A 17,037-nucleotide genomic window follows, 5' to 3' on the forward strand; every position below is an offset into this window, starting at 1 on the left:
TAAACCTTTTTTCCTTAGTAAATGAACAGAGTAGAATCCTTCTATTCTTTCAGTTCTAGACATTGAACCTAGGGAAAGGTTTCTATTGAGCTACAGTCTCTCTCTCTCTCTCTCTCTTTCTTTCTTTCTCTCTCTCTCTCTCTCTCTCTCTCTCTCTCTCTCTAATAAAATGAAAAGGAATAAAGTGAGCATTTCTCTGATAACTAGATCCTTTGGGGGAATACTTATGGCCCCGGTGTTCCTTGTGAGTATTGCTTTTGAGAATGCCATATTTCACCCTGCTTTATATGCACAGGCTGTATTTATTAGGTTGATGAGTTCACGAAAATAGCCCCTCAGAAGCAAGGACAGACAGGCAGGTGAGGAGCCACCATGAATCTCTCACACAGCAGACTTAAGGCTCCGTGGAGATTCCTGCAGTTTCTAACCACTTACATATGTTCTTTATTGAGCAGAGTGTGTTGTGAATTCAGACACGAAATGGTCCATTTCAAAGCAATTACAAGGAGGAGACATTATTTTAAGCTTTGTCTACCAGGGCTTTTACTTAGGCTAGCTCCTAAATCCCATGAATCAGAAGAGAGATTTTTAAGTAAACTGTTTAATCCCATCAGTACAGACAATGTATTGTTTGTGGATGTTAGATCCCTCCTGAAAGACATTTCCAGAAATGCAATGCTACTCAGGAGCAAACTTAAGCTAGGAGGTACTCTAACACTTGTGTGTGTGTGTGTGTGTGTGTGTGTGTGTGCTTTGTCGTAAGGAATCCCTGTCATCATGAATGTTTAAATAAAGAATGTTTAAATAAATTAAAAAAAAAGCTGCAGACAGCTTTCTCCTTTGGCAATAACAATTCAGTGTCCTCAAAGAGGATTCATGTAATTTATGATTTTTAAAAAAGCATTTGTTCTCAGGAATGTATGCAGTGTAAATCACAATGGCTCCATCACACACTATAATATCTTGTTATGTGCTCTGTACATGTGTGTGCATTTGTGCACATGTATGTGCAGACGTGCATGCACATGTACACCTATGTGTAGAAGCCAGTGCTGTTTCCCGTTGATATCTACCTTGATTTGGGGGGCATGGTATCTCACTGGGACCTGGAGCTTGCCCACTACCGAAGCTGACTGTCCAGAGAGCTCCAGCGATCTGCCTCCCTCTTCCTTCTTAGGATGGGAATTACAAGTGTGTGCCACCATTCACAGTTTTTACTAGAATGTTGGTGATTAATTCAGGTCCTTAGGCTTGCAAGCACTGAACTTTCTCTCCAGTCTCAGTGTATGCCTTAAAATTTTAACCCCCTGCTCATCTCTAGCATCTAAAAGAGAATTTCTTTTTTATTAATTTTTTTAATTGGATTTTTAATTTATTTACATTCCAAATGTTATACCCTTTCCTGGTTTCCCCTCTGCAAACCCCCTGTCCCATCCTCATGTACCCTGCTTCTATGAGGGTGCTCCCCTACCCACCTACCCACTCCTGCCTCACCACCCTAGCATTCCTCTACACTGGGGCGTTGAGTCTTCACAGGACCAAGGATTTCTAAAAGGGAATTTCTATAACCTCCATTTTTAATGAGAAATTCATTGGGATTTGTGTATTGTGGGAAGGGGATAAGCTAATCACAGTTCTTGCCCAGGTAGCAAGAATGGTAACTGAACACTGCCATGCTAGTACGTGGACAGGCAATTCATACAGTGCAGAAGGTTCCTTTATTCTGTAGCCTTGTCCTGTTGTGGTGGAAGGTGACTAGGTTAAAGGACAGGAGCCCAGAAGCCAGTTCTGAAAAGCAAAGGAGGAAGGACAAAAGTCAAGGCTGTTGTAGGGGCACACAGGAAGGAAAGCCGCTTCTTCCTCTGGCTAGCTCAGCGTTAGCATCCAGGGATTCTGGGAATGCTCCTAAGCTTCTTGGCTTCTCTGAGGAAGCAGTTTGATCTCTGCATTATGACTGTTTAAGAACAGAGCCTCACTGACAATTGGCTCCAAACATTTAATTGATAATTTTGTTTCTATATTTCTTCTAATTCTCATCTAATTCGTGAACAAATCCCTTGGCCTTTCTTAAGTCTGTAAGATACAAACTGAGTAATGTCTTTGAAGCTATCACTGCTATTTACCTTACTAGCAGCAAACATCTGATGTCGATTTTATGTTGATTTCATGAGTGATCAATACCCTGACAATTAATTTGCCCCCTTTCTTATAAATGGCTTTTTGAAAATGTGTGTGTTGTAGTATTTTCTGTATTCTAGTCACTCACAACTTAAAAGAAGCAATTTGGAGAGGATAAAAGTCAAGATTCTTGGGTACAATTGTTTGTGTTTGAGTTCATTATCTAAGTAAGGATGTGTCTTACAACATCTCCAAAGGTGGCAAAATTGAATGGTTTCTTCATTCTAGTTCCGTCTTTCTTTCCTAAGCATGGGGTGGACACTTGTGTCTGAGAAATCTGTGTTTAGAAAATTAATGTAAGCAAGATAAATTGCATTTAAATGTACAGAGACCTTTACATGTGCTCCATGTATGTATATAAGTATGTATGTATGTATGTATGTATGTATGTATGTATGTATGAGGTGAATGAACATATACCACCATGTGTGTTTGGATGTCCCAGAGGACAGCTTTGGGGACTCAGTTCTTGTCTTCTATCTTACTGAGGCTATGCCTCTCTTGCTTCTTTTTTTTTTTTTTAATATTTTTATTACATATTTTCCTCAATTACATTTCCAATACTATCCCAAAAGTCCCCCATAGCGCCCCCCACTTCCCTACCCACCCATTCCCATTCTTTTGGCCCTGGCATTCCCCTATATTGGGGCATATAAAGTTTGCAAGTCCAATGGGCCTCTCTTTCCATTGATGGCCGACTAGGCCATCTTTCGATACATATGCAGCTAGAGACAAGAGCTCCAGGGTTCTGGTTAGTACATTATGTTGTTCCAACAATAGGGTTGCAGATCCCTTTAGCTCCTTGGGTCTCTTGCTTCTTCTGCTACAATTGGTACCCTAGGTTAGCTGGCTCAGAGTTTCTGGCTGCCCGTCTGTCTCTGATCTCCATTTCCCTTCAGAGGGCACTGGGATTACAGATGCTGCTCTCCTGAGCTTGGATTTGAGGAATGGAACTCCAACTGTGAGCCTTTCCTAGATGAGATGCCTCACCAGTGAGCGTGTATTGGTTTTACACATTTGAGAGCTGTCTTTCTTAGACTCCCTTTTTGCCTCCTTTTGGTTGCCTTCAGAATTTAATTAAGAAATTAAAACAATATTTAACATTAATATCTTATATTAATGTTAGTATTGCTGTCTTTGATAGTTAATATTTATACCTTACATTTAATACTAAAGGCGAATCAGATGCCAAAATTATTGTCAACTCATGTCATAGGGATATTCCATCCTAACTTGGCAGAGCTATCATCAGAGTAAGCCTGATGTGTAGGAAGGAAGACACCTTGAGTGGGATGGATGCAGCCACTAGACATCTCTGAGGCTGGGTCTATGAGGATAACACGGTTTGTGGAATGCAGCAGAGGTGAATGAGGTAGATGCAGTGGGTACCAGTCCCCATTTGCCTGTATATCGTCTCACTAAGATTATCTGCACCTCCTTTTAGAAGTTTAACTTCTTTAATCACATGGTGGATACAAGTTTCTCTAGAAGTCTGTCCTCTTCAATTACATGATTTAAAGAAAACTGAGCCTCTGTTCCCATGGTCTAGGAGGATTTCAGAAAAACAAATTCACATTCTTTACTATGGACTTGGCCATCAACGGTGAAACTCCAGATTCCCTGGGGTGCTGGGGGTTTGGCTTTCTTGGGTTCAGCCCACAGTTCAGGATGAGGTTCTCTCTCTCTCTCTCTCTCTCTCTCTCTCTCTCTCTCTCTCTTCTATATATATGTTTCTTGACTAGACTTTCAACAAGACTGGCTATTAGACTCTAGGGAATATTATGTTTTTTCCAAGAAAAGCTTTTCACACTGAATTCTCATTATGCTAATTATGATAAATACTAAGCAAGGAAGTGTTTTCCATTAGAACTCGTTTCCCCTCTTGGTAGGAAAGAGTCTAAGAGTCTGTGTGAATCATCAGAGGGACCATATGGATTTTTAGCTCGAAAGCATTTAATTAAGAAATTAAAACAATATTTAACATTAATACCTTATATTAATGTTAGTATTGCTGTCTTTGATAGTTAATATTTATATCTTATGTTTAATACTAAAGGCGAATCAGATGCCAAAATTATTGTCAACTCATGTCATAGGGATATTCCATCCTAACTTGGCAGAGCTATCATCAGAGTAAGCCTGATGTGTAGGAAGGAAGACACCTTGGGTGGGATGGGTGCAGCCACTAGACATCTGAAAGATGAGGACACCAAGGTGCAGGTTAGCTGAAATACTAAGGCATTTGCTGTACCCTTGAGTGGCAGTAGGATCCATGGGTCTTGAGCAGGTCACAGTTGATTCTCCAAGCATCCGAGTTAGGTACACATTGCATTTCATGTCCCTACCTATGTGGAGAACCTGTGAACTTGGCTGAGTGTTAGTTACTGTTTACAGTGTATCTTTTTACTTAAGTCTTAGCAATCTTAATGCTGATTAGCTTGCTTGAGCTTTGATCTCGCCCAAGGTCAATGTGGAAAACAGCGTCTATTATAGAAGAGGAACAAGATAATCCAGTATGAGGTTTTCTATATATTTACATATTACATATTACACGCTTCGCATTCCTGGTGTTTGACACTCTGTTCTCTCTCTCTCTCTCTCTCTCTCTCTCTCTCTCTCTCTCTCTCTTTATATTTTTTATTAGGTATTTTCCTCATTTACATTGACACTCTGTTCTCTTGATTGATTTGTGTGGGCCTCTCCTTGGAGATTTTGTTTCTTTCTGAAATGGGTTTCTACTTCAACCTATCTTAGTCAATGACTATTCAGTTCTTGTCTATGTTATCTATTTGCTGTTTATCAAATAGCTCATTGTTGATTGGTTGGTTAATTAACTTGTTTATTTATTTTGCAGTACTCAGGCTTGAATCATGAGCCTCACACCTGTTGAAGGACAACTCTACTAATTTTCAGCCCTGTTAATGTTTTTCTGAGACAGCGACTTTTTTTCTTGACTTCTCAAAATCATTCACATTGCTCATTCAACTTAAAAATAATTTCTTTGCGCCCCCCCCCCCCCGCCCCCCAAGCAGACTGAAAACCAAAATGTTTCACAGTAATTATAGCAAGGCATTAACTTGTTGTCTTGGCAAAAAGGTGTTCCCACTGGAGCCTTGCACAGAGTACAGAATTCCTACTGGTAAGATTTCACTGTACTGATAGAGTCTTTGCCAAAACACAAAATGACAATTTGACTCACATTGGCTCTCACTTGCAATCATAAAAGTGGGATAGACTTTGTTCTGTAACATTGGCAGTGTTCCCGTGAGCTGGAAGGGATGCTGCCTTCCCAGGCAGCGAAGGGCTTAAGCTACCAGAAGCCAGAGAGATGGGCCAGCCTTCCCATTTCAGTTATTTTTTTTATCAACTAAAGCAGAGAGAATTCCTTGTCAGGTAGGTTCAGAAAGTCAGGTCCCCTTTCCTAAGTTGTTATGAGCTTCTTGGGTCTGGAGATTGGCCTGCTTCAGAATTCAGTTTTATAGCATGTCAGTTAATGTAAGGGACGCTCAGGTGGGTTGGCCTCAGCTGATGGGGCCAAGTAGGTGTGTCCAAACCATGAGCTCCTATAGTGTGTCCAAATCATGGTCTCCCATAACCGCCTCCCCACTCCCCCTCGTGGTCTTTTTCCTGCAATCAACTGTTTGGATTACCAGGTGTTGACTATCTCCACATAGGAGTCTCTCCTTGAAATTTCTGTTCCCATTTATGTGATAATGAGCCTGTATACATTCAACTGTGAAATGGTCACTGTTTGGGTCCATGTGCGTCAAAGCTGCTGTATACTTAGTTGCCTATAATGGACTTTGAAAGGTTTGGCTTGGCTTGGTTCCCTCTCATCTCAATGGGAGGCTGCTTGACCCACTTTCTTTTCCCTCTGTGTATATCCCTTTAAGACAGAAAACCAGGAAGGCTTAAAACCACCAGGCAATTCCCTGGGTCACTTCTTTGTTGTGCTTGTTGACACTGCTGTTTTTCAAGGTTAATTATGCATTTCTTTAATTGGTTTAATTAGTTAATTGGTTTGCTGAACCTTCCTCCTTAGCCAGAATTCAAATGCAAATTCACACATGGGCCACTTATTTGGCCTCTCTAAGCTTACAACCTAGGCTCACACTAATTGAGTTAGAGACTTTTGTTTAGGGGATTTACCGCTTATTCTCTGGAGCCCACTTCCTATTTCTACACAAACAGAGCAAATGGCAGGCTCCTCTGCTGCAAGGAGGTTGTGAATGGTGGATCCCAGAAACAGGAGATGGAGGAGTGGTACCCCAGCTGGTCACAGTGCCTGGAGAGGTCGTGGGCCAGAAGTAGCTTTAGGAACTACATCTTGGAGAAGTTTGTACACTTTTTAGAGCATTGCCACCAAGTCCTCAACAAACAAGCAACTGAAAACTAAAACAAAAGGGGAAAAGAACTCAGACCCTCAGCACCAGCTCCGATGCTAACATTTCTCTGAAGTATTAATGAATTTGCTCTAGGTCGCTGGTGGAGTTAGAGGAAGCAGAAAAACAGGTTTGAACTAGCAATCTGGATCAAACCTTTACAATTCTGGATTGGGTTTTTAAATCATAGCTTGTTTCCAAGTTCAATATGCCAAAGATCCCTTATTTTTTTTCCTCCTATAGTTTTATCAGTGCTAGGTGTATTGTTGACATACCTGGTTTGAGTTCTTAAGGATCACAGCTTGGAGACAGACAGCCCCCAGCTTCTACTCCTGGGGTTCCAGCTGTGTTTGCTTTGGAGTGGAGGGTTGGCCTTACTAGGTATGTTCACTCCCAGAGTCCCCAGAAAGCTGCAAAGAACAGGAACTTTTAGCTGGGGTGTCTGGGCAAGCCTTGCTTGTCTGTTGTGGAATGATGTCTGTCCTAATCGAGTCTAACTGTTGGGGCTCTTGTTTCCACCTCCAGGACTAACAAGTTTTTCCCCTCCTTTGCTTGCCTAGCCTGAATTTCTTTCTTCCTCACACTTAGTGAGCTTTTTGGAAATGTCTAATTAAACTTGTCTTTGTATAAACTTCATTCCGTCAAATTTCAGCTTTACTGACCATGGTGGCTAAGTGATCTTCCTTCTTACATACTACTTAACAGTTCCACTCTCTCGATCGCTTATGTATTCTTCTTAGAATTGCGATTAGCTTTAAAATTACAGAAGTTCATGTGATATGAGTACCACCTGGTCTCTTTCCCCTTCTGAATCTGCCTTTATCTTCCCACAAACCATGCATCAACTGTCTCTGTTCTTTACGATTGAGGTTTGAAAGATAAACAATATCCTGCTTTGCATTGCGTGTGGAAAACTTGTTCATACTTCCTAAATGTCAAAGGGCCATTTTCTCTTTTGCTAGGGTGAGTTAGAGAGACAGGCAGGTGACAACAGTGTCTCATTTGATAACTCATGATCCGGTGTTTGTGAGCACAGTGGATAGCAGAACTCTCCAGAACAATGTCTTCATATTGAACATCTTTATTGGGTGGAGTCTGGTTATGTCTGCTTTTCATAGATGTGTGTTTATACAGCTACTGAAACTCAGAAAAAAAAGCCAACAACAACAAAAAAAACAGGACATAAGATCAGGATTTGAGCTGAACAGCAAGATAGGGAAGAAAGAAAAGAAGGAGGAGGAGGAGGAAGAAGACAAGGAAGAAAAGGAGAAGGGAGAGGAAGAGAGGGAGGAGGAAGGAGGAAGGGGAGGACAAGGGGGAGGAGGTGGAGGAGGAGAAAAGGAGGAAGAGGGGGAGGAGGAGGGAGAGGACGAAGAGGAGGAAGAAGAAGAAGAAGAGGAGGAGGAGGAGGAGGAGGAGGAGGAGGAGGAGAAGAAGAAGAAGAAGAAGAAGAAGAAGAAGAAGAAGAAGAAGAAGAAGAAGAAGAAGAAGAAGAAGAAGAAGAAGAAGAAGAAGAAGAAGAAGAAGAAGAAAATGGGCTGGAGCCATGACTTGGCAGTCAACAGCACTTTCTGGTTTTGCAAAGGGCCTGAGTTTGGTTCCCAGCACCCACATCTAGTAGCTCACACAGCCATAACTCTATTTCTAGGGACATCTGGCACCCTCTTTTGACCTCCCCGGGTACCTGTATTCACATACATTCACCCAATGCATATAATTTATAACAAAATTTAAAAAAAGTCACTGAAAAGAAAGGAGGGAGGAGAAGCAGCAAAGGAAGGGAAGAGAAGAAGGAGTCACAGGTCAGATGAAGGGAAGTGTGAGGTTTGGAGTCAGGGACATAGATGAGATGTCTAGAAAAGACATCAGGACGGGCGTGGAGAGCACAGACTACTGGCATTTAAAGGAGCTTCAGGATATCTTTGTTCTTTTGTGTTGACAGAGGAAATGGACTGCTGTTCAGCTCCCAAACTCTCTACCTGTGTACTCCAGGTCCACACTGTCTGTGTGAAGGCCATGCTGATCTCTCAGAGACTTTCCCAGGCATCTGAACCAAGTGATCTTCTGCAGCCTGTTCTGTGCAGAAGAGAGGGATGGAAATGAGCCATAGAGGAGCCAGGGAGAGGCTCTAGGGAAGATCTTGCAGCAGAGAAACCAACAATGAGTGAGTAAGCAAAGACTGGGGTTTGAAGGGATGGCGTTGGATTAGGACAGTGATGGACAGCTAGGGCAGGATACAGTGGGAGAGGAGGCTTCTCAGGTCAAGGGAAAGAAGCAGATATACATGGCTATAGCTCATTTCCTGTGGGTTGTGCTTTATCTAGCCAAATAGCAGGGTCAAAGTGACCATGCCCTCCCATGCTAGTGTTTCGTCACATAACAGCACAGTTAAAAACTGGGAGCAACCACAGTGCTTTGTTTGTAACTCTATCACTTCTTCAAGTGAGACGATTCTGTTGATTTTTCTTCCCTTATCTAACATTAATGTATTCTGTTGGGGTCAACTGTAATTTAACGTTAAATGTTTACCTTGGATGTCAGGGCTTAAGGTTGAAACTAGGATCCTGGGAATGCCTGATTGCAGCATTTGCAAAACGATCATGGGAGAAAGGATATTCATTTAGCTGACTGCCAGTACACTTCTAGCTTTATTCGTTTGTTTCAACTGAAGCCCCCTACACTCTATTGCTAGAGAGACTGACTGCCCTTCTGTGGCCACCTATAGCCCTGATGCAAGCACAGTATGCACTAGATGTTGATCTAATAAGTCTGTCACCGAGTCCTGCCTGCAAGATGCATTCATCATAGAGACAAAATTAAAACAGCCCAAGATATCTCTTTCTCTCTCTCTCTCTCTCTCTCTCTCTCTCTCTCTCTCTCTCTCTCTCACACACACACACACACACACACACACATACATGCACACACACATGCACACTCACACACGTATGCTCACATACACACACGAAAGCACACTCACTCTCACATAACCTCCCCCCTCCCACATGGAGGAGTCACTACTAAGAAGACAAATGTTATCATTGCTTTCCCCCAAAGCAGAGTGAACTGAGATTCAGTCGAGCTTTGGCGAGAGGCAGTGAGCCCAAGTCTATGTGATGCTTTGGTCACAGGAAGAGAGAAAGATGCTGGATCCCCTAGACCAAGTCAATGGTGGTCAGAACAGAGAGAAGATGGACTTCAAAGCTGATGAGGAGCCACGGCTCAAAGATTCAGTGATGACTGAAGTTAGGAATTCAGGCCTGGGTCACTGGGTTAGAAATGTGAAGGGTCTGGCCTGCCCCTCCCCTGGACAAAGGTCACGACCCCTTTCCCTGTGGCCATATGTCCTGTGTTAATACTTAAAGTGCCGCTTTAACTCATGCAAGACATAAAGCCGGTGACATCCATTATGTATCCAGGAGCCAGGGAACTGGGTGTGTACTGTGGATGGTGCTGGTGTCTCACCCCCTCCTCCCCCGCTCTTCCCCTTGTGTGAGGGTGGCTGTCTCCAAATGCTGAGGCAGTAAATGACTCACACCAGTGTCAGCCTCTGGTAAAGGCCTTTAACTCCTAGGAGCCGTCCTGTCTGAACTCTTCTTACAAGTACTCCAGTAAGCCTCACTCCAACACCCTCCCACTGACCTCAGCCTGTGAAGTAACAAAACCCCAAGCCTCCTTAACGCTAGGTGGTTAGATGACTGCGGAAAGGCCTCTTCACACGCACTCTGAAGGCTGAGAGCAGCCTGCCCTGGAGACCATCTCCTACCTTCCTCTTCCTCACCTCACTCTGCCCCCTTCTCTCACTCTCTAACATGGGTTGCATGTTTCCCCTCAAATTCAGAGGTTGAGGTTCTGATCCCCTGTACTCCAAGTCTGGCTGCATTTGAGAGCTGATAAGGCCTCGTGGGCCTGTTAGCTTCATCCAACCTGACTGCTACTTTCATAAGGAGTGAGTGGAGTGTCTTAATTAGGGCTCTACTACTGTGAGCAGACACCATGACCAAGGCAAGTCTTATAAAGGACAACATTTAATTGGGACTGGCTTACAGGTTCAGAGGTTCCGTCCATTATCATCAAGGCAGGAACATGGCAGCATCCAGGCAGGCATGGTGCAGGAGGAGCTGAGGGTTCTACATCTTCATCCAAAGGAAGCCAGGGACAGACTGGGCATCCTCAGGCAGATAGGAGGAAGATCTCTTTAAGCCCATCCTCACAGAGACACACTTCCTCCAACAAGGCCATACCTTCTAATAGTGCCTCTCCCTGGGATGCTCATATACAAACTGTCACATGGAGACAGGACAGGAGAGACACAGAGCAGATGTAGGGGATGTCTGCCTGCTCGAGAGAGAGAGAGAGAGAAGCTCAGAGGTTGAGACTCACAGCCTGCACTGCCATGGGGGCAGATTCCTGATGTATGGAACTGGAGCAATGGAAACTGTTCACCTTCTCATGTGCAGTTTTGAAGCGCAGTCTCTTGACAGATGTACTGCACAAGAGGACCCTGGACTCAGACCTTGCATTTAGGGAACCAGGCCGAAGAAACAATGTGTGTGCCATACTCCAAAATGAGCTAGCCTTTCATTGATCATTTTATTGACTTTTTAGTCCAGAGTTAACATCCAGGCCAAGAGACTCTGAAGGCAGTCTGTTCTGCAACCTGCCTTGCAGAACGTATCTCTGAGGGTCTTATGTATAAGCAGCACTGGGATACATAAGTCTTAATAAAATACCAAAGGACATAGTTTCATCTGAGAACAGTGTTTTCCTTCTAACAGTTGTTTAACATTCTATATTCCCACCCCAAGATTTATTTATTTTACTAACATGCATGTGTGTGTCTCTGTGAGCATACACTATATGAGTATTGGTACCCAAAGAGGTCAGAGGGTCATCAGATTCCCCGGAGCTAGAAACACACAGGTCTGGGAATGGGAAGCCCAGGCTCCACTCTCTGGTTGAACCAGCTGCAGCTGTGTGATTTTTAGACCCTTCCCCACACTCAGCCTCAAGTTAATTTTAACCCCCTGCCCCCTACTAAACCAAACCAAACTGAACCAAACCAACCAACCAACCAACCAACCAACCAACCAACTAACCAAGCAAAACCAGGAGTCAAAAATGCTCCGAAGGCTGTTTTTCTTAAAGGCATGACGGTCATGGCAAACCTGAGGCCTTCAGGTAAAGGTGTTACTCAGTGTTGGACTATTTCAGGCAGAAGTCTCCTGTCTCTAGTTTGCATATTTGTCAGCCCAGCCTCTCCCCCCGCCCCCGCCCCCAATTCTCATTTGAAAAATCAGGCTCCCTTTCCTGGTTGGTCTTCGGTTCCCCCAGCAAGCTGTAAGTGTCAAATAGACCTCTCCAAAACAGGCCTGGAGTCTGGCTCAGCAGCAGTTATCGAAAAACCATTAGGCCCTGTTTGCTCGTTCTGTAATCAGAGTCTGTGCTGTTCTCCTACACTAATGGGAAAGTTTTGGCTGAAGAGGAGTCAATTGTTCAGCTCTGTCCTGTCTCATGATATCGAGTGCTTATCCACATCTGGAACGTTTGTCCTCTGGTAGCTATAGCCCTTAACCTTGAGAGAGAGGGGGGTGGGATGGAGAGGGAGGGGGAGGGGAGAGGGGGAGGGAGAGGGAGAGATGTGTCAGGAAGGGTAGATTTGAATTTATGAGCCCAGGACTCTGGTTAGTCTGTTTTTAAAGGACAGGTATAGTAACCAGTCTAAGTGCTGTTCAATAACCCCTATTCGACGCAGCTTGAGGAGGTATGGCCATGTGGATTTGATGGAAAAGCTGTGTGAGTTTTCTATGCCCAGAGGTCCTGGAGAAAGCAGACAGACGTTTTCAAAGGGAGGGATGCTTTGCCAGAGATCGATAATTCCTGAAAGGGAAACCTCTTGAAGTTTCCTTTTATATCCTTGCTGTATTGAGTTGTGCCCTGGCATGTAGTCGGCTGTGAATAAATAACGGGCTGAGTAGTGAAATATGGCTCTGAGCTCACACCCGGCTTCTCAGTGCAGCTAACAGAGCTCTGTTAATCCTGCATCTTATAATTTGCAGAAGGTTGTCTCCCTGACAAAGACTATGGGTCCTCAAATGGTATAGCTCTGTGGGCCTTATTTAAAACCAGCACCTGAATAGTCCTAGACACATAGTTAGATGATAACATGCTTTTTTGTTGGATGAATACATATATAAGTGAATGAATGAATGAATGAATGAATGCAGAGATGTTATCTTCTTACATAAGTGCGGATGAAGAAGAAAAGCACAACGTATGGTTAGAGCCATATGTAAAAGAACCCAATCTTGTTTTTAAGGACTATATCAGCTTCCTGCAAGAAGAAACAACCCACTCTTCACTCTGCTAATGGATCCTGAGATCCAGATTCTCCCGTCAATGGGAAATCATTTGGCACTTGCCCTTTGCAGCATCTAGCCTCTCCGAACTGTCATCACCTGCTTGATTAGGGGTGGGTATTGGTTGGTAAGGGTCCCAAGAGAACTTTATGGAGTGGCAAACATTTCAAAACTTGTTTTGGGGGGTGGCAGAAGACGTTCAAACCTCCCTGAGCAATGGAGATTGGTGCACTTCATGATCTTCAGCTGGGCCTTGGTGGACAACACCCATTTCTTTCTCTCTCTTTTTTTCTAAAGATATATTTATTTATTATATATACATACATTGTAGCTGTCTTCAGACACACCAGAAGAGGGCATCAAATCTCATTACAGATGGTTGTGAGCCACCGTGTGGTTGCTGAGAATTGAGCTCAGGACCTTCATAAGAACAGTCAGTGCTCTTAAACGCTGAGCCATCTCTCCAGCCCAACAACACCCATTTCTATCTTAACATCACTGCTCCCATTTAAACTTGATTTTCCCTGACCTGGTCCCAGTGCCCTGTGAGCTCTTCACAACACCAGTAATGACACAGGACACAGCAGCTAGAGGGACAGACTTATTGTTAAGTTATGGACTTTGCCAAGAATCTGAGGCACAGATGAATCAAGATACCTTCTGAAGGCCGTAGTCATCCAACAGGATTGGCTCTAGAGTTGAAGGAGCCCTCACCTGCTTCCTGTATCTGAGCCTAGCTTTTTCTCAGTCGGTGGACTCAACCTTCCAACCCTTGAACTCTCATGCACTGCCCATATGAGCGCTAACAAGTTACTGTGCACTGTAGTTTCCCTGACTGTAAGATGGCGCAGGACTGACCTGGGATTGAAACTACATGAAATAACATGTACAGATTCCTTGTTACTCCTAATCATCCATACTTCCTTGACATGTCAGGATCTTGACATGTTTATTCTCTAGCCTATTGGGTAATGAATCAGTTCTTTAAATAAACATTTATCTTTGTGAGAAGTAATGACCCTGAGGATTTAAGTAGAGTTTACAAATTCCCTGAAGATCCTTCTCACATCTTCTGCAGACTTTTGGTCTTGCAAGAAGAAAACTCTTAGACAAACCACACAACCTAGCATAGAAATCAGATGATTGTTTTAAGAAGAAAATGAATGTATGACAAGGTCCAAACTTTTAACTTGAAGTAGACTTTCCATCATAGCAGGCAAACCCTCTGATTTTGATGTGACCACTTATGAATCTCTCAAAATACAAAGGATTACATTTTTGCAATGTTATGAATTCTGCAAACAAACAAAACAAAGCAATCACTACTTTCTGTGTCATATAGCATATTGGGAAAGGTGTTGATGCCCCTAATATTAGGTTCTTGTTTGCTCCATCAGATGATCTTGAAGAACAATGCTGAGAATCTTATATTTACAGGGGTCGAATTCTGGATCCACTTGGACCAGCGAGACATTTATTTTGGTGCCTTGTCCCATCTGAAGCTCCTTTCTTCAGTGCTGTGCACTGTTATGTTCCCACCAGCCCATGGGTTGTAGCCCAGGCAACAGCTCCCAAGAGGACTAACCAGGCAAGCACACACAACAATGATCGAGAAAAAAGAAGATTCAAACCCAAACACAAACCAAATAGAGGTTTTGTAGACTTTCCAGAGGAAAAACAAGCAGTTGAGAATAGAGTGATGGATGTAGCCACTGCCCTGGCTTCCCATATAAGCCCCAGGGCTTGCCAAGAAGCGATCAGAATACAAGGCCAAAGAGGATGGATGCTCTGTGTGGACAGTTTCCCTGCAGAGAACACCATGGCATGCCGTCTCCAGCATCCCTGGGATGGGTGGCAGCTGTGACTCTGCCCTCCACGATGATCCAGTTTCCTGTATCAGGTTGTGGCTGGTGAAGGGCTCCACATTCCTGCAGTAGGCAGTTCCAAGGTTTTCATGTCGGGAGAGAGCCAAGAGGCTCTCCTCTTGTGAGCAAAAGTCAGGAGAGAGCCAAGAACACCCACTGCACATAGGGCCACACAAAACAAACACATGCAGCAAATCCCCACTGAAGTCCCACTGACACCAGGCCAAGCTGAAAAACAAACTCCGACATTTCTCACTTAGGTGGGACTGAACTTGACAGAGATACTCGAATGTTTCCTTGGAAATATCAAACATCGGAAGGAACTCTGTTCTTTCTGAGCCCATCTCTCAAGCTCTGTGCCTTTGGGGAGGACCTCCTAGATTTATAGTTTTGCAGTTATGCTAAAAAAAAGTCACATCCTGTAGATGCTAGTTCAGACCATTTAGTTTTGAGCATAAACTAATCGCATGGGGAAAGAATTGGGTAAAGTACTCTGCATTTCCATGAAGACCTAATATGTGTTGGACTGTCCATAGCACAAACTGAGTCTTGGTCCTAGATGATCTTGAGAAATTATTATCCCAGACACTTTTTATTCAGTCATTATAGAGACTATACTCATTGTATGCCACAGTAGTAAAGAAATAGTCTTTGGTGGGCTGGAAAAATGGCTCAGTGGCTAAGAGCAGTAACTGCTCTTCCAGAGCAACCACATGGTGGCTAACAACCATCTGTAATGGAATCTGATGCTTCCTTCTGGTGTGTCTGAAGACAGCAATAGTATACTCATATAAATAATAAATAAGCAAATTAAAAAACAAACAAACAAAAAAACAAGAAATAGTCTTTGGCAAGGATTGTAGATCTGAGCCACATTATATCAGACTAGGGCCTCAGACCCGGGATTCTCATGTCCCAGTCTGATGTCTTTGTACCCCTGCTTTTGCTGTTAGCAGGTGTGCATTTTAAGCAATCATGCTTCTGTTTGGCCAATTGCAAGCCCACCTGAATGCATGTGTTCACTTGTGACCAATAAGATGAAAGTGGTGTTTGAAGGGAACCTGCAGCTGCCCTGCCCCCATCTCTGCTCTGCCCCATCTCCAAATGATTTTGTCCTCTGCTTTGTCATCTCCAGAGCAGGCGACAAAGAGGCACATGTAGATGCATTTATTGCAAATTTCTCACAAAGTTGACTCTATGCCAAGGACCTGTTAGTTTTGGTTTCTTTCTAACAAATTATAGGTCATAAATATTCATTGATAAATCTTATTTATGCAGATGCTCCTGTATCCCTGGCTGATCTCCAGCTCACCAGATAGCCAAGAATGACCCTCCTCTTCTGAAGTGCTGAGATTACAGGCTCAGCCATCACCCCCACTTTATGCAGTGCTGAGGATTAGGTCCATGGCTGGATAAGATGTACATTCCACTCTTCCTGCCGAGCTTTGTCTGCTGAGACGATGGACCATTGGCTGTACTGTATAGATCACAGTGATTATTTTCAGATAAACCCTCTTCCCATTGAATCTACCAGCAAACTTTGGGCTTTAACTGGGTTTGGTAATAAACCTTTGTAAAACCAGGAATTTGGGAGGATTTAGGAAACCAAGGTATGTTAGGCCCCATTTTGGCCCTGGTTTGGGTCTTGGGGACAAACCGGAACCTGGATCGAGTTTCTGTGGCCTTGTGGCAAAGCCTAAGCCTGGAGTTTTGAGACCTGTCTCAGTCACTTCCATATTGGATGACTCAGCAAGACCTGTTTGGCCTTGCCTCTGCCCTGCCTTTGCTGATATAGAGCTTTGCCATTGGCCCTGTCAATCATTCCATACCCTCTATCACCCTTCTTTGCCTCCTATATCATCTTACCCCACCAGAAATTCCCCTCCCTATGTTCTTAACTTATATAAGTGAGAGGCTGATGCCATATAGTTGAGTTCCTGCTTTGACAAGACTCCCAGCTCGGTGTGTTTCTTTTGGGCTGAAACACTCACCATCAGTCCTGGAGAGACCCCAGCAGAACTGGGACCTCTCTCCTCTCTCCTGGACCTACCGGCAAGGAGCCAGCAGAGGTAGAAGAGTCAAGAGAATTTAAGGCCATCTTGTACTATACAATGAATGCAGGATTGCGTGAGACCCTGTCTGAAACACAACAAAACTGAGAGAGAGAGAGACAGAGACAGAGACAGAGACACAGAGACACAGATGGAGAGGCAGACAGAGATAGACAGAGTCAGAGAGATAGGCAGAAACAGA

At 43.7% G+C, this 17,037-nt stretch overlaps 1 long non-coding RNA gene across 1 annotated transcript; it reads left to right on the forward strand.

Annotated features, from left to right (window-relative positions):
• The first annotated feature begins 8,508 nt into the window (after nt 1-8,508).
• Nucleotides 8,509-16,116, forward strand: LOC110310942 (uncharacterized). Its single transcript, XR_002379874.2, has 3 exons — nt 8,509-8,724; nt 12,880-13,032; nt 16,063-16,116. It is a non-coding gene; the product is annotated as an uncharacterized LOC110310942 (long non-coding RNA).
• The last annotated feature ends 921 nt before the right edge of the window (nt 16,117-17,037 follow it).

Source organism: Mus caroli, unplaced genomic scaffold, assembly GCF_978045245.1.
Source record: "Mus caroli unplaced genomic scaffold, Mus_caroli_1 scaffold_16, whole genome shotgun sequence".
NCBI lineage: Eukaryota > Metazoa > Chordata > Mammalia > Rodentia > Muridae > Mus > Mus caroli.